The 19,516-nt window shown below is 36.0% G+C and overlaps 1 long non-coding RNA gene, 1 other non-coding gene and 1 pseudogene across 5 annotated transcripts; 2 read left to right on the top strand and 1 right to left on the bottom strand.

Moving 5' to 3' along the window:
• LOC139853716 (TMV resistance protein N-like) overlaps positions 1-19,516 on the top strand; it is a 273,112-nt pseudogene that overhangs the window by 47,251 nt on the left and 206,345 nt on the right.
• On the bottom strand, positions 654-760 carry LOC139856533 (small nucleolar RNA R71). The gene has a single exon (XR_011762009.1). It is a non-coding gene; the product is annotated as a small nucleolar RNA R71 (small nucleolar RNA).
• On the top strand, positions 10,556-13,442 carry LOC139852640 (uncharacterized). 4 transcript variants are annotated; one of them, XR_011761134.1, is made up of 5 exons: positions 10,556-10,961; positions 11,296-11,645; positions 11,899-12,079; positions 12,244-12,335; positions 12,974-13,215. It is a non-coding gene; the product is annotated as an uncharacterized lncRNA (long non-coding RNA). The 4 variants fall into 4 exon arrangements; XR_011761133.1 differs by lacking the exon at positions 10,556-10,961 and having other exon boundaries at positions 10,984-11,645; positions 11,899-11,923; positions 12,050-12,079; XR_011761135.1 differs by lacking the exons at positions 10,556-10,961; positions 12,974-13,215 and adding an exon at positions 13,247-13,442 and having other exon boundaries at positions 10,984-11,645.

The raw sequence follows: 19,516 nt of genomic DNA, 5'->3' as shown, positions 1-19,516 counted from the left end.
TTGGAGCCTGTTTAGATTAGTTAGTTTTTAAGAGACCCTTTTGACTGAGACTAGCTTTGTTAGAAGTTACTAGTTTATCGTAGTTAGGTTAGATAATATTAGCTTAATTTAGATTAATTAAAATGTTTAAAATGGACTTCCTTATTAGTGAACCCTTAGGATGGTTTAACCAACTTAGACCGCTAAGAATTCTTCTGACACGTCCTTTCTTCTATCCGATATCATACATTGTACCCATCCGACGAGATCCACACTTACCTGCCAATAGTTCGACGATGGCCGCACGCATCACTCTCGCTGACATCACCAAACCCTCGTTAGAAGGACGAGGAGGACCGATACTCTATCCAGAGGTTAACGGAGCGTCTTTTGTGCTTAAGCATAGCATCATACAACTCATTCAGAATCACTGTCTATTCCATGGCTTACCAATTGACGATCTCAACTCTCACTTAGATAGATTCCTCTCCTTATCCAACTCATATAAGCGAAACGGGGTTGAACAAGATGTAGTTCGTCTGTATCTGTTCCCCTATTCCTTAATTCTTCATACAAAAACCTGGTTCGAGGGGTTAGAACCCAACTCTATCACCTCATGGGAGGAAATGGCAACAACTTTCTTAATCAAGTACTTTCCCCCATAAAAACAAATCAGACTTAGGAATGATATCGTAAACTTTCAACAAGAATACGATGAATCACTCTACACTGCATGGGAAAGATTCAAACATTTGCTTCGAAGATGCCCGAACCATCGTCTTGAGAGCTCTGATCAAATTTTGACCTTCTACAAAGGTCTGAATCAGAACAACAAGTCTACTCTTGATGCTGTATCTCAAGGTAACTTCATGAACTTCACTCCTGACGAGGCCTGGAGATTGATCGAGGAGATGACTATGCACCATCACGATTGAAACACGGAAGAGCACATTTCATCAGCAACACCACTTTCCGCCTCCGATCCTATCGAAAATAAAACCATCAAATTTCTCTCGGACCAAATAGAAAACCTTACCAAAGAAGTCGGAGAGCTAAAGAAACCCCCCACAACATGTGTCTCAAATGCAATTATGCCAGAATTGTACTGACCCACATCCAGCCAAGGTATACAAGGCTGAATGTGAGGACTATGTTGTCTACTCTGATAAGATCCTAGATCATCTTCACAACCAACCTACCAAACCCACTACCCCACCAGAGACAAGTCCAGACGATGTCCTACTGCGAATCATCAACACGATCACAGCAAGACAAGACGTAGCTGACTTAGTCATGACTAATCACTTGAGTAGTCTTGAAAATCAAATAAGCCAGCTAAATCAACGTCTCGATTCTCTAGGTTGTCCTAAAAATGACTCAAAGGTGGCACATAGCCAACCTTCAGTTTCTTCTAAGGAGAATAAAATAACTAATACCCGTTCGGTAGTAGTCATTGAGTCATCACCTAACCTACTTAGAAAACATCCATTCCATTCCCGGGCCGTCTCAAGCAAAGACATAACAAGATGAAATCTTTCAAGCTTGACAGTAAATTTTTGGACACTGTGTCCAAAAATCCTCATGGTAAGAAGTATTTTAGGAAACTCCTATCAACCAAGGATAAGGTACCCGAAGTACCCAATGTCCCGCTGAACGCGGATTGTTCAGCCATTCTCTTAAATACTCTTCCTGAAAAACTAGGGGACACCGGACGATTTACCCTTCCGTGTTCTATCTACCAATCTGGTACTATCTATTCTCTCACTGACCTTGGTGCCAGCATCAATCTCATGCCCTACTCACTGTTCCAGAGACTCGAAATTGAAAACCTTAACCCTACCAAAATGAGCATCCAGCTAGCTGACCAATCCACTAGATATCCTAAGGGAATAGTTGAGAACGTCATGGTTAAGGTCAAAAAATTCATTTTTCCAACCGACTTTATGGTTATGGACTATAAAGAAGACGTGAAAACCCCTATCATCTTAGGAAGGCCTTTCATGAATACATCCAAAGCGATCGTTGACGTTTATTCACGGACTAGAGAGCCCGTGGAGAAGAGGTCAGTTTTACGATCGACGAGTTTGTATGTCCTTCTGATGGGAACGCCGAAGTAAATACCATCTCCACTAGAAAAGTCACCTTCTATTCCGAGAATGAAGAGAAGAAGATAAAAGTAGAAGACGAGAAGAATAACCACTCCACACCAACCCAATCTTCACTCCCACTTTATTTTGATCTTTTAATGACTGGAGAGGACTTCGTTCTAGAAGAACTCTCTGAACCAATTATTCTTGATACTCCTGACCAGAGTGACGAGGAGGTTGATGAAGAAATTGAAATGGAAAGCCCGGATAAGAAGAAAGATTCTAGCATCGAAGTAGTTGTTAATGCTGCTACCACATTGGAGACATCAATGGACATCGTCCCACCTCGATGCCTAGAGTACAACATTATGACCAACCAAAAGTCACTAAAGACGAGTTTTGTGTTAGGGCTACCCTATAAACCATCACTCAAATACATAATGACATACACGTCATGGAGTGATGAGGACTCCTTTAACTAACCCGCACAAATCAAGGAGGTAGAAGGAATTGATAGCTTTATTTTACCTCAAGTTAAACAAAGCATTCACTTCAAACCACCTTCTTCGCTCATTGGACATACCTTATTCTATGTTCGATTCAATTCCATCGGTATGTTCCAATATTACCTCTTATGTCTACTGATGGATGCAAGGGAGACGCCTAGATTTCCTGAGAAATAAGACTAGAGTCAGGCTCGTGACTCGAACAAAAACAAGCGCTTATCAGGAGGCAACCTATGTGTTTATTTTTCTATAGCTTTAGTAGTAGTTAGATAGGGTAATTAGGTTAATTGAATAAGTGAAAAGTGAATCTTAAAATAAAATTTTCAACGTTTCTTAGGACGAATTTACTTCTCCTACTTGTCTAGGGCTTAAGTGAATTAATTGCTTTTCAAAAGTCTTAAAATTAAAGGTAGTCAACACTTTAAGTGTGGGATTAAGCTTTTTAGTCATACACTGATTTGTTGAATTTTCAAAAACCTAATTTGAAACCCTCAAGTTTTCAAATAACTTTTTCATCAAAACGCGAATCAGTGAGTCTATGGCCAAAAGCTTAATCACATGTCTAGGTTTGATCTTTTCCATTTTTACAAGTAATAGACAGTTATTGATGCCTGTGGTGGAGACTCTTTGAATAATGATGAAACGACAAGGAAACCCGTTGATTATTTCATTACAAGTTATTGGTGGATGTTGTATGGAGGATGAAAACACCCTAATGAGCTCGAGTACACTTCAAGAAGACCGATTCGAATCAAACAGAAGATGGTTCGGACTCAGTCTACCTTCAGATCCTCGGCTCATAGCCCAAGGGGAGTAATTCGTTTCTTTCTCTCAGTTTATTTATTCTTCTTCGTTATATCCTTAAACTATACCCTATCCTAAGCTTATCACTAAGTGTAGGATTCCAACCCGATATTGAGCTTAGATACATTTTTTGACATGTTCAAATCTAAGTGTGGGATTTTAGCTCCCTAAAATCTAAGAATGAACATTAGGGGCAATGTTCCTCTAAGTGTGAGATAGCGGTGTAGTACACCGTAATTAGCTACGGGATGCTCGAAAAATGTTTAACTTAAAAATTTTACTAAGATTTTCGAGTATACCTACTATTTAGATTCTTTGTCCTCAACATAAATTTTTCAAAATTTTTGGCTAAATGATACTTTCTGAAAAAGTACTTTCGAAAATCAAGAGTGTTTGTTCTAAAATTAAGACAAATGAGGACAGAAATCTTCTTAAGGATGAAACGATTCTCTAAAAGAGCATTGCATGACTAGGAATTATCGACCCAATATAATTGTTGTGAGGCACCCCAAAAATGGCCCAATAAGCATTCATTTTTAATGCTTCACTATCTTTTCCATTGAGTGTGCTGATGTTAGCATTTAGAGTTAGAACTTGACCTTGACTTACATTTCGAGGCCAATGGTTAGTAAGCACCATACGTGGTGTAGGTGCGATACTCCTTCCGAAATCATTTTGAATAGAGAAGACAAAAACCATCTGTTTCCGTTTCCACTCCATGCATTTAAACCGACCAACTCATCCTAAAGAGTTGATGAATCATAAAATACTCACCCCAAATTCACTATCAAATATGTTACCCTTTCCACCCTCTTTTCTTTCTCATTTCCAAAATTCAGAGATTCAAAGAGATAGATCGACCAAGTTTGCTTCAAACACTTGTCGAAAAATTCCGAAATTCCAGACTGTTTTTGATAGGTCAAAAAGACCTATTTCTGGTGAAATACCTTTCTCTGTAGGCACAAGAAGAAATAGACAAAGTTATGAAGATGGGATATGCAAAAAAAAAAAAAGTTGATCAAAGTATCAAAAATAAAGAAGAGAAAAGTCTTCAAAAGCATAGATCCCCCAAGAAAATGAAGATTGTGACTCAGAAGGATTGCAGAAAGAAGCATAGTCTTCGCTAAAAATCAGCACCCTCTAAAGGAACTCTTCAATAGAAATAGAGTATCATCTTTCCTAGAAAAAGTATATCCTCATTGAAACCCAAATCTATCGAATCTCTCTAAATTTCAATGATTCAAAAATTACCCGTTTCGCCATATCAAAACCTTCACTTTTCTCCGCAAACCAACCTTTAAACCCGCTCTTCCTCTTGAAAGAATGATTATGGAGAAGATCAGTGCCGTCCTTATCTAACCGGTGGAGATTTGATTCTTGGTTAAGCCTATGACAATACTTGCAACATGATTGGCTATGAGCGATTTCATTTCATAGATTGGTAGGGAACCCCCAAACACTTGAGTGATTTGAGTGACCCGTGTAAGGAAGCCAATGTCATGTAACCTCTCCTCATGCTTGCAGAGATAGTTTCTACCCTTTTAGAAGACGGTTAGTCTGATTTTTCTCTTATAATAAATAACAAGCCACTTGAATAATAGAACGGAAACCCTAGAAGCACCCTTGAACTCAAAATAAAAGAAAAGTTTTCTTGAGGACAAGCAAAGTCTAAGTGTGGGATATTTGATATCGGCTAAAAAGTCACATTTTTACCCCCGATATTAGCCCTATTAATGATAAAGTAATTGACTTTATCATCTAAATAAGTATTTATTTGCTTCATTTCGTAGATTATGTCATTACAAATGCTATGTTTTAAGAATCACTAAAAATGAATGAAAAACGAGGAAAAACGAGCAAAATCGGCTAAGACGATTAACTCGCGTTTAAATAACTTACTTTATAATTTTTGAAAAAGTTTATTACATAACTTCATGTTGTAGGATATTCAATTACGAACGCGTGAGCGCAAGAATCGTCAGAAACGGAGCTAAAACGAAGATTCTAGAGCGAAAACGGTGAAAGACAAGTTACGATCCAGCAAACGGCTTGCCACTAGGGAAAATGGCCTGCCACACGGCCAAGGCAAACGGGCACAGCAAACGGGCTACCTGGTCAAATGGGCTCTGTAAACTGCTTGCCAAACGGCCTGCCAGCCGTTTGCCAGGAAAATTTTGCCTATTTAAAGAGCTTTTTGCATTTATTTCAACACACACCAATTCTTCACTTCTCTCTCAAATATCTCTCTATAGTCACTCTCTAGTGATCTATAGGAGATTAGTTCTCTCTCTACTTTCTCTCTCTAGATTTTAGAGAGAGAAAAGTACAGAGATTAGGAAGTATAATTATCTCTCTATTGTCGCTCTCTAGTGATCAATAGGAGATTAGTATGTAGTTAGTAGTAGAAGCTATCAAGCATTGTAACGCTATGGATATTAGGAAGAAATACAAGTGTTATTCTGCCGACATTATTCGGTAATATCTATCCTTTCTTTTATTAATTTATTATAATATTCTTACTCGATGTTTGTGATTTATTAATATTAGAAATGCTTGTTGCCATGATGTGTGAGTAATTGCTTGATTGTTTGCCATGATTTAATAATGTTAGTTAGGGATGATTATCGTTTCATAATCGCTTTCTGTCTATGATATTAAACCTCGTTATTATCGTCCTTCCACCAATAAACGTGATTAAAACCTTTTATAAAGTCGACAATTATAAGGTAATTAATTATTTGTGTTTATACATTGGTCAAGGTATGAACCCATTGGAAATACTATAAAGTACATGGGGATTTATCATAGGACCAGATCAAGACATTGGTCAAGAGTATAAGACTCGAGGAAACATTGTTGCAACAGTAGAGTACAGTGTTGATGTACTATAGGACCACTTGAGCATGGTCAAGGTTAGAAGCTATGGAACCACCATAGGTGTAAGTACATTATGGAACCTCTATATGAGAAATACATTCTAGGAAACACTGAGAGTGGAGTCCATTGTGGATAACTAAGGGATTTATTGGGTAGATCGTAAGGGCTGATTTAAGTCATAAATGAGAATTTACGCACTACAATAAAAACTAAGTTTATAAATCTTTAAGGATGACTGAGAACTAGAAGAGGTTCTAATTTGTCTATACACCTTAGATTTTACCAAACCATTGACAGAAACTAATTCGAAACACAATCATAACCACTCACTTAGGTGATACACTAAGGTGTTGGGAAAGTTCGAATATTATCTATATATGGCTATGCTACTTTATTCGTGCGCCCAAGGTATGCATTGCATCCAAGATGGGCCACTTATATCCTCAAACCGGATAAAGCGACGGGAGTTGAGCAAAGTCCATCCGATCAGAATCACGATAACCTAGTTCCTCGTGACATTCGAAATCAATTAGTAGGGAATCTAGTGTTTACACCAAGGTATATCTATCCAATGAGTGTCTCGCAATCATCCTGACACTACGTTATCTTAAATCATGGTGAACCACGTCTTCTTTGTCCTTAGCTGTTGCATGCTAGCGAACTTATTTTAATTATATTGCTTTAATATTTTAAATACAATTATAAATCAAATCAACCCAACTATTACCTTTACATAATTTGATATTCCGGATAAAAGTGGCGTCTAGAATAAACCGGTTGGACTTGGTTGTTGGATTTTCCAAATAGTCGCCAATTTATTGGGACCAAAAGGATCCTGTCTCTCCACACAAGGTGTACCTGGCAACTAGTCTTGGATACTAAATTGTGTACAAACCCATCTTAATTACTAAATTATCTAGATAAGCCCCGTTTCAAATTCGACCGCTCAAGGAACGACCCTAGGTCATATTTGCCCTTGCTAACCCATAGAAAGGAATAATAGATTTAGGACCAGCATATATAAATTAAATAATCAACTTCTTCTGTTGATATCCTGAATTGACGTTTTGCGACCTAACGACACCGCATAAATAAACTGTCCGATTTAGGCATATCAGTACACTTCACCATAACGCGGTCTCAAGCATTGCACACCGCTTGAGGGATTCTTAGTTAATTAAAGAACTGTTTGTTTAAACACATAAAGGATTGGACCGTTTGGATAAACGAATGTGTTCATGGAAGTCAAACCTGACTTGGCCATGGTGTTCTTTATGGTTGAACTCTTTTAAGGGCCTAACTATCTTTTTAACCCAATCATTAACGAAAGCATCAAAACACATCACGCCTCTCGGATATGGCAAACCCTGTATTCTATTATACTTAAGAAAGTTTAGACCTTTGTGGAGTGTTAATACGTCACCCAACCGAGTCGCTCAATTGGATGAGCCGTCTGAACTGTATGCCTGTAGTCAGACTGCACGGGCATCGGGGGTAAGGGACGTTGCTGTCTATTCAGAATCTTCAAGCCTAACGCATTACCCAGTGACATGTCTTATGACAGGTGCGTTTAGGACCAATGTAATGAACACAAGGTCACTACCTATTCGTGAGCCAGCATTCCATAATCTCGGCAAAGTAACTGACGAAACCATAGTATGCACTTGCTTTAACCTTATCTGAATCACAAATTTTATCGCATTTACTTTACTTTATCTTATAAACTAGAAAACCCAAAAATTAGGTATAAACCACTACTCCTTCACTTTAGAATTATCTTAAGATTTAATTATAGGTTCGATTCAACTATATTTTAAAAATACGACCCTAGGTCATACTTCCTTACTCATAATAAGGAGTAGTACGATTTAGACCCCGCTAAATATAAATTTAAAACTATTGATCCCCCCTCTTGGCAGCTGATTCTGACGCCTTGCGACCTGACGACACCGCATAAATAAAACCGTCCGTTTCGGCCATATCGAGAGAGGGATATCAGGTGGCGTGCTGAGTGGCGTGTTGCTGGGTAGGGGTGGGGTATTTTTTTTATTTCTTTTTCATTTTTCTTTCATTTTTTTGATTTTAATTTATTTTGTTTAATTAGTTATATTATTATTTTGTAAATTATAAAAAATAAATAAATTTAATAAATCACACAACATAAAATTAATAATACGATTACAATAATTTAAAAGTCCTAAAAATAAAAGATTACAATAAAAATTCATTAAAAAAGCATTGCAATAATTAAATAGTCTTTAAATGGTGCGGCGGAAATTTAGTGGAAGATTCCATATATTCTTGGTTTAGTCTGCACGAAGGTGATTATGCACATCTTTGTTTCGTATTTCCTTTTCTCGTGTTGCTTGATTACTATTTCGATTCCTAACAAAAGCAGGTTGATTTCCTGGCTCTCTTAAATACTCTTCGTCGAGTGAAGTTATACTAAAACCGTTATCCTCTTGGATCATATTGTGCAATAGAATACAAGCGTATAAAATGCGGGACATTTTTTATTTAATGTTTTTAAAAAGTGTTCGTTTCGCGTATAGGTGGTTGCGTTGTGTTCGTAAAATTATTTCGAGTTGAACGGTGACATTATAAGAATTTAACTGGCAGCGAGTGAGAAGATGTGATCCGTTAAAAACGTTGGTGGAGTTTGTGTAAGTGTTTTTAATAAATTAATAAAGTTACACTTTTAACCCATGAGAAGTTGTCACATGGAAAATTGTTTGAGGGGGAGTTTTGTAACATTGTTGTTTTTGTCCTTTGGAAAATGTGTATGTTGTAAAACGACATAATTTTGCAGCTCTTTTAACATGAAGGGTTGTCCAGGTACACGTAATGTATTGAATCTACCTTGAAGAACACCGAATGTGCGCTCGACATCCTTTCGTGCACTTTCTTGAAACCGTGTAAACTTTGCAGCTAGGTCGTCAGTTGAGGATGAATATGCTTTAATAAGTGTAGCCCAATACGGATAAATACCATCGACGAGATAATAACCATGTGTGTAGTCATGACCATTTACTGTAACGCAGATGTGCATTTTTTTTATAGATATTAAAACTTTGAGACCACTGATGTGTAAAATCGCGTCTATAATTTATATTAGAAAAAATACCGATTTAAAGAATATTACACATTCACGAGCAGTGTACCCGATCGTGTAGTAGTATAGATTTGGTAATTTCAAGTATCGTTTCAAGGACAGTTTAGACGCAATTCAAGATTATTGACTAATAAGTGATTTAAACTAAAAAAATGAAATAAATAAACATGCAAACAATTTGGGTTGACTATTTAACGATTAGCCAAATCAGAAACAGGTTCAAACATAAAGACAATATTTTTGGTTTTTTTATATATTAATAAAGACGGAATGAAAATAGATTTAAAACAAATGATAGAAAATATGTCCACCTAGGCTTTCTTCACTATGCTGGATGTATTAAAATTAAGTCCTGATTAAATATCACACATATGCAATTCAACTGACCGGTTCACCAAGAGTTCTCTTTAGTAAACACAACAATTCAGATTACACAGTGTAGGGTTCCCTGTTACTGACGACCTCTAAACTATGGCTAGCTAACTCGACTGATTTAAAGACTTGAACTGTGACATAGAGTTCTCTGAAATCAACAATCGTGTCAACGTTCGTTGCACGCGATCAACCCCTATATCAACTAATTAACAAATTAATTCATATCCTTGGTCCAGATAGTGCTCAATTTACCCAACCCAAATAACCACCTGAAACAATGATGACAGACTCTAATAAACGTCACTAAATTGGGCAACCACTATAGATTAGATAGCAATGGATCAAACAATTGAAAATAAATGCAACAGACTCCTTATAGTGTTCACTAAATTGGACAATCACAATTATCAATTAATTTGCATAAAAATATCAATAAGAGCATTCATGTATTCAAGTAATAAATCATCATACATAAGATAATAAAATCATAAAAGTACATCCAAAATAGTATTTAGCCTAAGTAGACATAAATAAATTTAGCTCATAATAATGATTCAACAAGAACACAAATAATTAAACCACAAATTCCCTACATCACATAAAGCGTGACATCTACTGCCAATGTGTCAGAAGCCCGTCCCTTCACTCTCCAACTGACAAGTGTCACAATACTACTCCATACTTTCTAATTCCTATTGTCCCATGATGATAACACGTGTCCACAATAACAGCAACACACTACCAAAGCAAGCGTTATTTCATCCATTCTCTCTCTCATCTCCCATTATTCTCTCCTCTTAGTTTCAAAAAAAAACGAAACAATCCATGCTTGATCTTCCAGCCATTTCTCTGATCCTTCGATGACAAAATCAAACGGAAAGGTTATAGTATTATTCCATACATTTTTACAAGCATAACGGTACCGATTAATCGTATTACTACCGTTGCTCGATGAATCTCATAGGTCCGATGAACGGAAGCTCGCCGGATAATCTGACCCACCTAGAGTTCAGTCTTTTAACACTACCCCGGTTGCCATCCATAATTCATCTTTCTCCGGTAACTTTCGTTTTTGTAAATTTCGTCAATTCGTATTAAAATGACAAAAGAAACATGGATCACGAATCGAAGGTTTGTGGCGGTTTTAACCGCTGCGGTGGTTTCCGGTGGTTTTATTGACGAACGATTCTTTCCTTTTCAATCCACTGATTACCGTGAAAGGTAACGGTTTCAATTTTTTTTTTCCGGTTTACGTCTTTCATTGTTCGGACGTTATGCGTAAAATTGATAATTAACATCATAATCAATTAGTTTCAAAAAAATTAAGTAATCAGTGGTTGTTCTTTTTTTTATAAGTTATAGCTGCTTTGTGTTCATATTTCAGAATTTGGGTTATATGTTTTTTTTTTGTTCGGTAGTCAACATGATGCACACAACCTGTTTGATGAAATGTCAACACCAAAAAGTGGTTATTTATTTATTTTTATTTTTTGCTTAATATATGTGGTTTAAGATTTATGTACTAAACTATTTACAACTTAATGTCCGGGCTAAGATGCTAAGCATGCAGACACTGATCAGGCCAATGTTTGGCAATGGCTTTTCGTTTCTTATGTAATAGCAACAAATGATCAGGTATATAGAAACATCTATATTTTTTTATTACCTTTTAATAATATCTGTCACCATAATAGTGCATTTCCAGGAACAAGTTGATATTATCTCAGCATCTTCATTCAAAGTTTTCACGAATTTCGTACGTGGTGGCTGACTTATCGAATTGTGAGGAGTGCATTTAAGGGCCAAAGCTCCTTCCAACAAGGTTGTGAAGAAATATTGAAATTGTCATTTAAACAGTCAGAACTGGTGCAAACTGTTTCCCAGTTTTGAAGATCATTGAAGACGGTAATATGGTTTAGTGTTTTAATTTAAATGCTCTTTGTCTTGGCGAATGTGGGTTTGGTAATGGTCAAAATTTTCTAGATCAAGTAGTTAAGATTTTACTGCGGATCAAAATGGGTCGGTTGATTAACCGCAGACATTGTCAGTACATATATTTATCTTTAATGATTAGTTAGGAACATGTTAGTTATGATTATATATATTGTTTTTTCGTTACTTGTATTACTTATCAATGGTTTTATTTGTTATTTTACAGCTGCTTTAGTATTGAGATTGAGATGGTATGCTTCTTCAGCTGACCCATTCCCTTTATGTTGTATTTGTAAATATCAGTTTTGTATCGTTGATGATTTACAGTTAAATTTTGATTTACATAAATTGCTTCTTTTTTTTTGGTGTGATTGCAGGTTAAAAATAACAGCTTCTCATAGCACAAAGTAAGCTTTTATGTTAATTGCTGATTAGTCTTATTCTTATAGATGCATGTTACTTAACAAATAGGCAATAGTCCAATAATAGTCTCTATTTAGGGTCATTTCCCCACCCCACACAAAAAGATTTGAGGAAAGAACTAAAGTGAACATGGTTGCTTTTGTAACAGGTAATTTTAGGCTCATGCCACATTGTACCAAAAACTGTTGGTGAGCTCTTAAGAACTCTGATTTCCGTGAAGTTAATGATAGTTAAGTGAATGTAAGTGAACATTAGTTATATTCCACCTTTGGTTCGTGTTACATTTGTGGAGTTTGATCATCTATCAGGTTGATAGTCACCCATATGTTTATGTAGAATTGGAAAATAGGTCAGTTCAAATGGGTAAGAAATACATGGCTGGATGGTAAACGGGTCGAATAGGTCAAACAGGTTGATATTCACACACATGTTTATTTAGTGTGTGTACAACCTTCTAACTACAATAGTTTTACACACTTATTTTTGTGTAAGCTAATTTTGCTTTGTACTATTTTATTTTTTGATTCTTTCATATCTTAAATGCACCCATTGAAATTTAGGATAGTGATTCACTACTTATGCATTTGGTGGTTGAGTGATTGAGTTATTATGATTTCGCTTTCTACTAATATAGGCAAGATGCTTATACATTTCGTAGTTGAGTTAGTTATAAAGATTTGGCTATCTACTAATACGAAATAGAATAATGAAGGCTAATATTAAATAAGACTTAAGAGTAGGATATAGGTGACATTTAAGACGCCATTTACTATGACGGGTAAATTTTAGTTTTTTCTTTCTAATTACTCCGTATTTTAATAATCTCAAACATGTCACATTTATCAAATTAAAATTACATGTACATTCCCTTATTTCAGTGTTAGTCAAGATTGTGCTCTAGAGAGGCCTCGAAAACTTGAAAACATTGCTCGAAGAAGTCAGAAGGATGCCACTTCAAATATGTGTTTAGTGTTTAGTGTTTAATACGGAGTACATTTTTATAATGTCTTAGAAAAGCCAGTAGTGTAGAACCTGTGACAGTTTTTTTTGATATTATGTGTATGCGTGTTTATCTTTTATTGGCTTCTGTATATAAATAGTTCAATTCTTTTAAAGTAATTTAAAGTTTGTTTACTTTCTTGGTTATATAGTTGGACTTGGGTTATAGAAGAAAGCAACGTACATCAAAGCGCATATGCATTTGGGTAATTGATAGCATACAACAGTAATTATCTTTCATCAGTGCATATATTGGTTTTCTTTTTTTGCTTTTGAAGTTGTAACTGAAGACCCGTAAAAAAATTTAAAGTACCCTACCAAGTCCAAATACAAGTCATTTGCATGTTGTTTTTTGGGTTTTTAAAGTTTTAGTTGATTTACAAATGAAGTAACACACCTAAAACATGTTTGGATAGTGGTAAATGATATCTAGCAACATTTAACAGCTCTAGAAGCTTGCAACTAATTTAAAAGCTTTTTAACTTGCTACACGGGCTCTAACGTTTTATGTGAACATACTACTAACGTGTTTTATCATTAAACCGGTCTCAACATTAAACAATCCTTAGAACAACTTAATTGCATTGGTTGAATTAAAAACATTGTTTGTTTAAATGTCTACTAATATGTTTTATATTGACGATGTTGTGTACTTTTTTAATAAGTTCATTAATATTTTATACTTGGTTTTTATTATGGCCCGCCGTGCAACGCACGGGCTCTTAAAGGCTAGTATTTTATCATCCGCATAGACACAAACAATTAAATAAAAGTAGTAATAATAAATATGTTCATATAAAATCACCCGAACACAGTATAAACGTTCAAAGCATATAATAAATTGAAACTGATAAAATCACTCCCCTTCTGATGTCGAGAGAACCACACACCTTTTTGTCACTAGCCACACACCAACAAAAAAAAAAATTTCAAATCTCCTTGTCTTCTTTGCACACTTGGACCAATAAACTAACAAGAGATGGTCCTCTTGTTTTTCCCTTCTGTACACGTGACAAGCAAAATCAAAGCACCTTTTTTATCGGGAAATGATATGTACACAACTTAAGCTTGTTATATATACAACCTTCATGTTTTACAGTATTATACTGTACAATACTGTAAAACATCATGATTGTGTACATAACAATTTGAGATTGTGTAGATATCATCACCATGTTTGATTTTGTTAGTAAACTAAAAATAGTATAAAGGGTGGGACCCACGAATTTTGACACTCTTTTTACCTCTCTTCCTCCTTGTTTCTGTCAGCGGGTTACAGCCTCAACAGGTGGGTGGTCCCACGGCTTCTGGTCCACGCAGCTGCACCCTCAACCTACAAAAACCTACTTTTTTTTTTGTTACGTATGTATGTAAATTGATGAGATAATACAAAACTAAAAATGGCCCATGTCTCCTTCCTTCATGTCCAGCCCACAATCTAAAAAAATAATAATATGTAATTTTATTAAATGGGCTGCCATTCTCTAGTCCATTTGCTACTTGAAACCCACGAAAGAAACGTAACTGACGTCAAAATAATGGAGAGCCATGCTGCTACTTGTTTACCCGGCTACTCGCTCCAAATATCAGAATAGTTCAAAAATAAAAGTTGTAGTATGAAGAGTTACGAACGTCTGACTTTATTTTAATCACTTAAATATAGCTCCAATGAAAAAGTTATGGCCGAAATAGTAGAAGCGCGCAAACTTTGCAAAATCACCAACTTAATACACGACTTCACCAAACTCAAACAAAACTCGATAACTGACACCTCAAGATAAAACAATATTTAATGTACCTTAAAACGCTTAAATATCCAACGTTATCATCTTTGTAGCTCTTAAACTTGAATTCTCACAAATATCAACAAAACGCCTCCAAACCGTATCAAAGGACTAACATATGACGGATATTGCTAAGATAAACGTAGTTGAATTATGCAATATCAACCACCAGGGTCGGACCTGGCATAGGGCTAACAGTGTGGCCGCACTGGGCATCAAAGAAAGAAGGGCATCAACTGTTCTGGTGTGTATCTATAATTTTAAAGTTGATCTTAAGTTTATAGAAGCCATGGTAGAATAAGAAAAAAAAAATAAAGTTTGATGTATTTTGGGAGGAAGACGACTCGATTTCCAAGATTTTTGTTTGCTTTTGATGAAAAGTTTGTTTATTTTTTATTATTATTATTTTTTTAAGGCAAGGCCCTAAAGTGGGTTACCAAGTGCATATCTTTAATCCAACTAAATATTAAATTATTAAATATTACTTAAATTAAATAAACACCTTAAAGTAATTTAGTGTGAGATGTGATGCTCGTTTCACAAACATATATTTATCTTCAAATTTTATACTTAAATGTGGACTCAACTATGTGACAAGCATACGAGAAACAATTACTCGGTAGTTGCAATTAGTAAGTTTTCCATTTAAGGTTCGTCCCAAGAGAGCGGTAGTTGCTAGTTGAATCGATGCAAACTCATAATCATCCTAAGTTGTGTTTGATTGGGGAGTTTTGAAGTTGAGATTTTAAAGAAAACTAATTCAATTGAAACTAAGAAAACTAAAAGTGATTAAGTAAATATCAATATTAAAGACATGCACACTTGCTTAATCCACTTGAAGCATTTGGGTTGTTCTTTGTTCACTTAAGGTCTAATTGTGTTCAAACTTTGGACTAGTATCCCTACTAGATGTTATTGTGATCAATTTAATACTTGCAAATTCCCATAAGCTTATACCAATTGATCTTAGTTGAATCATGCAATTATCACAAGTACTTAGCGTGGGTTAAAGTCTCTTAAAACCTTTTTGGTGATCAAAATCCCTTAAGAAAACCAACCTCACTATGTTGACTAAAGATCAATTGATTACCAATCCAAATCAAGATCCCAATCCCTTGAAAGCCTTAATTTGATTGTCTAGATCACTTAAGTGTTGAAGTACAAGATGCTTCACTAATCAAATCCATTTGAAAGCTACACAACTCATATAATCAAAGTAAAGTCTAAAACAAGCATAACAAAGGATCTTTTGGCTAATTCTAATGAAAATCACAATCATCAAGCTAATAGATTCATCTAAACACAATCAATAACATCAATATGAGCAACCCATAGCATTCAAGCTTCATAACCAAGTGTACATAATAAAATCTAGCCAATCATGGCTAGAACAAGATCACTACAAGCAAATAGAGTAAATCTTAACATAATTAAGCAATAAACAAGAGTAGATTGTACCAAACTTAAGAAATTACAAAAGTGCTAAATGAAGAAGATGAAGATGATGAAGAACAAGCCCTAGATCTTGCTCCAATCTCTTAATCTTTGATGTAGAATGGAATGGATGATGGAAACTTGATGAAAACCTTAATAAAATAGCTAAGAAACCCTAAAATTGATCAGCCACCACGAACTATTCTATTGAGTGAATGATATGGATGAAACCCTCATCTCTTTCTATTTATACTCTTCCAAAAACTGCCCAGAATTCGCAGGTGGAACGTCGTTCCTTGACTCTTAAGATGGAACGCCGTTCTGGTGGTCACAACGTCGTTCTTGAACAAATTTGGAACGCCATTCTTTCAAAGGAACGTCGTTCCTGAATCGTGCTAGAATTTTCATCTTTTCCTGTTTCCATTTCCTTTGTAAATTTCCCAGGTAGAACGTCGTTCTTGGCTTTAGAACGTCGTTCTTGATGCCAGGATGAGCACTTTGCAGTTCTCTTGATTTGTTTGCACATTTTGGTCAATTTTACACTAACTTTACACTTGGGACTGCAATAGTACTCAGAACGCAATTAAACCCAAGATCATAGCTTTCCGAGCACTTTGGAAACGAAAACCGTGTAGAATGAGGTAGATTTTGCGTGGGAAACATAGCGTGGATGAGCAGTATCAAACCCCTACATTTGAACCTTGCTTGTCCTCAAGCAAGCATAACAATAAACAAGTCTTGGAGATAAAGAGCAATAACATGATCAAAGCCAAAGTGAAAAAGTTTGGGCACAAATTGATACCTTAGTGAATGTGCACTTGATGGCTAGAGTGATCTCCAAATACTTACACTTGCTTAGGACCAAGCACAACCTCATATTCTCTTCTTCTTCTTCTTTCAATACTAGCAAAAACTCAAACATCAATGCTTCAAACCTCTTTAATTTGTCATTTCATCAAGTGGGGCGATGGTGGGGTGGCAATCCTTGACTAAATCTTCTAATGAGCTCCCAAAGATAAACCACTTTCCAATTCAAGTTCCTAATTAACATCCTTCACAAACCATCAATTCAAGCCTAGGCTAATCATCTTAACATCATCAATCATCTTGAAACGAACCATCAAATAACATGCTCCCTAAAAAGGCTCAAATATCCACAAGATTTGCAATTTAAGAACAAACATATCAAGATTCGAGCTTTTTAGTGCAAACCTTTCTAGGAGAATTCGATAGACCATCACACGCAAAGACTTCACCTTCTTGCCCCAATTTCATCACCACCTAGCCAAGGATTGCCCGCAAGCTTATTTGAGTATGATGGAGCACCAAGTCACATGAGTTATCCAAGAAAAACGTTTTAGCCTTAAGGAAGACAAGGCCTTTAGAAAACCATTTTTGTTTTGGAAAATGGGAAACGAGTCGAGTTGTGAAACAAAACAAGTTTTCCGAAAATTTATGGTTTAAAAGCTTTGTGCATTCCAAAGCCATCCCGATTTTGGGACAACTGCACGGATAGCTATTGCCCCGGTATATCACCGAAGTGAACTACCCCCCGGTATCGAAGGCGATGAGACAATAATTATCTTGGGCTCATAAAAGTGATGTGCATATAAGCCATCCCGGTGGTGGGACGACCGCATGGGTGGTTACTTTCCTGGTATATTACCGAAGTGAACTACCCCCCGGTATCGAAGGCGATGAGAAAGTAACTACCTTGGATGTAAGATTGGTGGTGGGTCAATTGCTCGATACTTGGAATACTTTACTTCCAAGCGTAGGTCTTTTTGGTACAAACTTGACTTGGGAGACTTTACTCCCAAGTTTGGAACACAACTTAACTTGGAAGACTTTACTTCCAAGTTTGGAAGACTTGACTTCCAAAATGAGGCATTGGGAGGACTTGACTCTCCCAGGAGTCTCAAAGCTCAAGGCTTTTATTCACTCGTCTACTTCCCACATAACAAGCTTTTATGCTTATATTGAGAAAATGTAGGAAGTAGGAACTACCTTTCCGTTAATTGATAGCACAAGTGTGCCATAGCTTTTGGCTATGGCGTGTGTTTTCTAGCAACACTAGCACGAAGTCATTACTCTTCATCAAGAAGATAGCACACGGTGAAGCTCGGTGACTCCTCTTCTCTCGGTATGATACATCGGTTGAAACATCGTGAAATGATGAGACAACCAATGTCAATATAAAATGGTGCGGATTAGGAAGTGTCCCACACCAAGTAAAACAAAATTCGGGAGACTTGACTCCCTATCATGGATGGACTTGAGTCATCCGGAAGTGTTAAAGCAATGAGCTTTAAACACTTGTTTTTTTTTTTTTTTGGAACAACATGCATGGAAGACTTTAACTCCCATGCAAAAGATTTGATTTTTTTCTCCTTTTGATTCATCATTATAAGCACAAAAATCATTAGACACAAAGGGAAGACTTTAATTCCCTAGTTTTGAGATAACAAGGAAAAGACTTTACTTTTCCCTAATTTACAAGCTCTAGCCATTTAGATTTTATGATTTGTATTAGTGTAATGGCTAGAGACTTGTTCCAAAAATTAGTTTTCATCAACATTGCAATTATAATCTTTGGTAAGCACATGCGACAAGTTTAACCCAAAAAGTTCAAAATGACCTAAAATTTTAACTTTCCTCCTACATTTAGTTTGATACAATGCCCTCATTGCAGTTAAACGATAGAATAAGTAAAAATGAGGGGCATTTTGAAAATAGAATAGAAGAGAGAAGAAAGGTAAAACCGGATTAGATCAAATGATCTTTGTTGTCACCATTTAAAAAGAAAAACTTAGTCACCAATAATTGCAAGTCAATGAGCTTGACGCCTGAACTTAATGCCAGGCTTGGATCAATCATCACAAATTTTCCTGCCACTAAGATCCACATACAAGCAACGAATACCACAAACAAATCTGCAAGTGATCATAAAGTTATTACAAGCATAAGTGTGAAGTTGTGCGAGAGTAGCAATACAAGTGTACTACCTCGCACCAAATCAATGATCCTTGAATCTCACACAATTATCAAATTAGTTTAAATTACAACCCCAATCATAAAATTGTTTCATGAATCACGATGAACAATAGTTATCAATTTATCCTTTTCGCGCCGAGGTTCCTTCACATTCACAACGAGTCATCGAATTGCATGATTTTGCCTTCAAAACATGCCTTTGCTTGAACT

The sequence above is a fragment of the Rutidosis leptorrhynchoides genome, chromosome 6, assembly GCF_046630445.1.
Source record: "Rutidosis leptorrhynchoides isolate AG116_Rl617_1_P2 chromosome 6, CSIRO_AGI_Rlap_v1, whole genome shotgun sequence".
Lineage (NCBI taxonomy): Eukaryota > Viridiplantae > Streptophyta > Magnoliopsida > Asterales > Asteraceae > Rutidosis > Rutidosis leptorrhynchoides.
The sequence above is the reverse complement of the archived record's forward strand: the minus strand, read 5'-3'. Positions and strand labels throughout refer to the sequence as shown.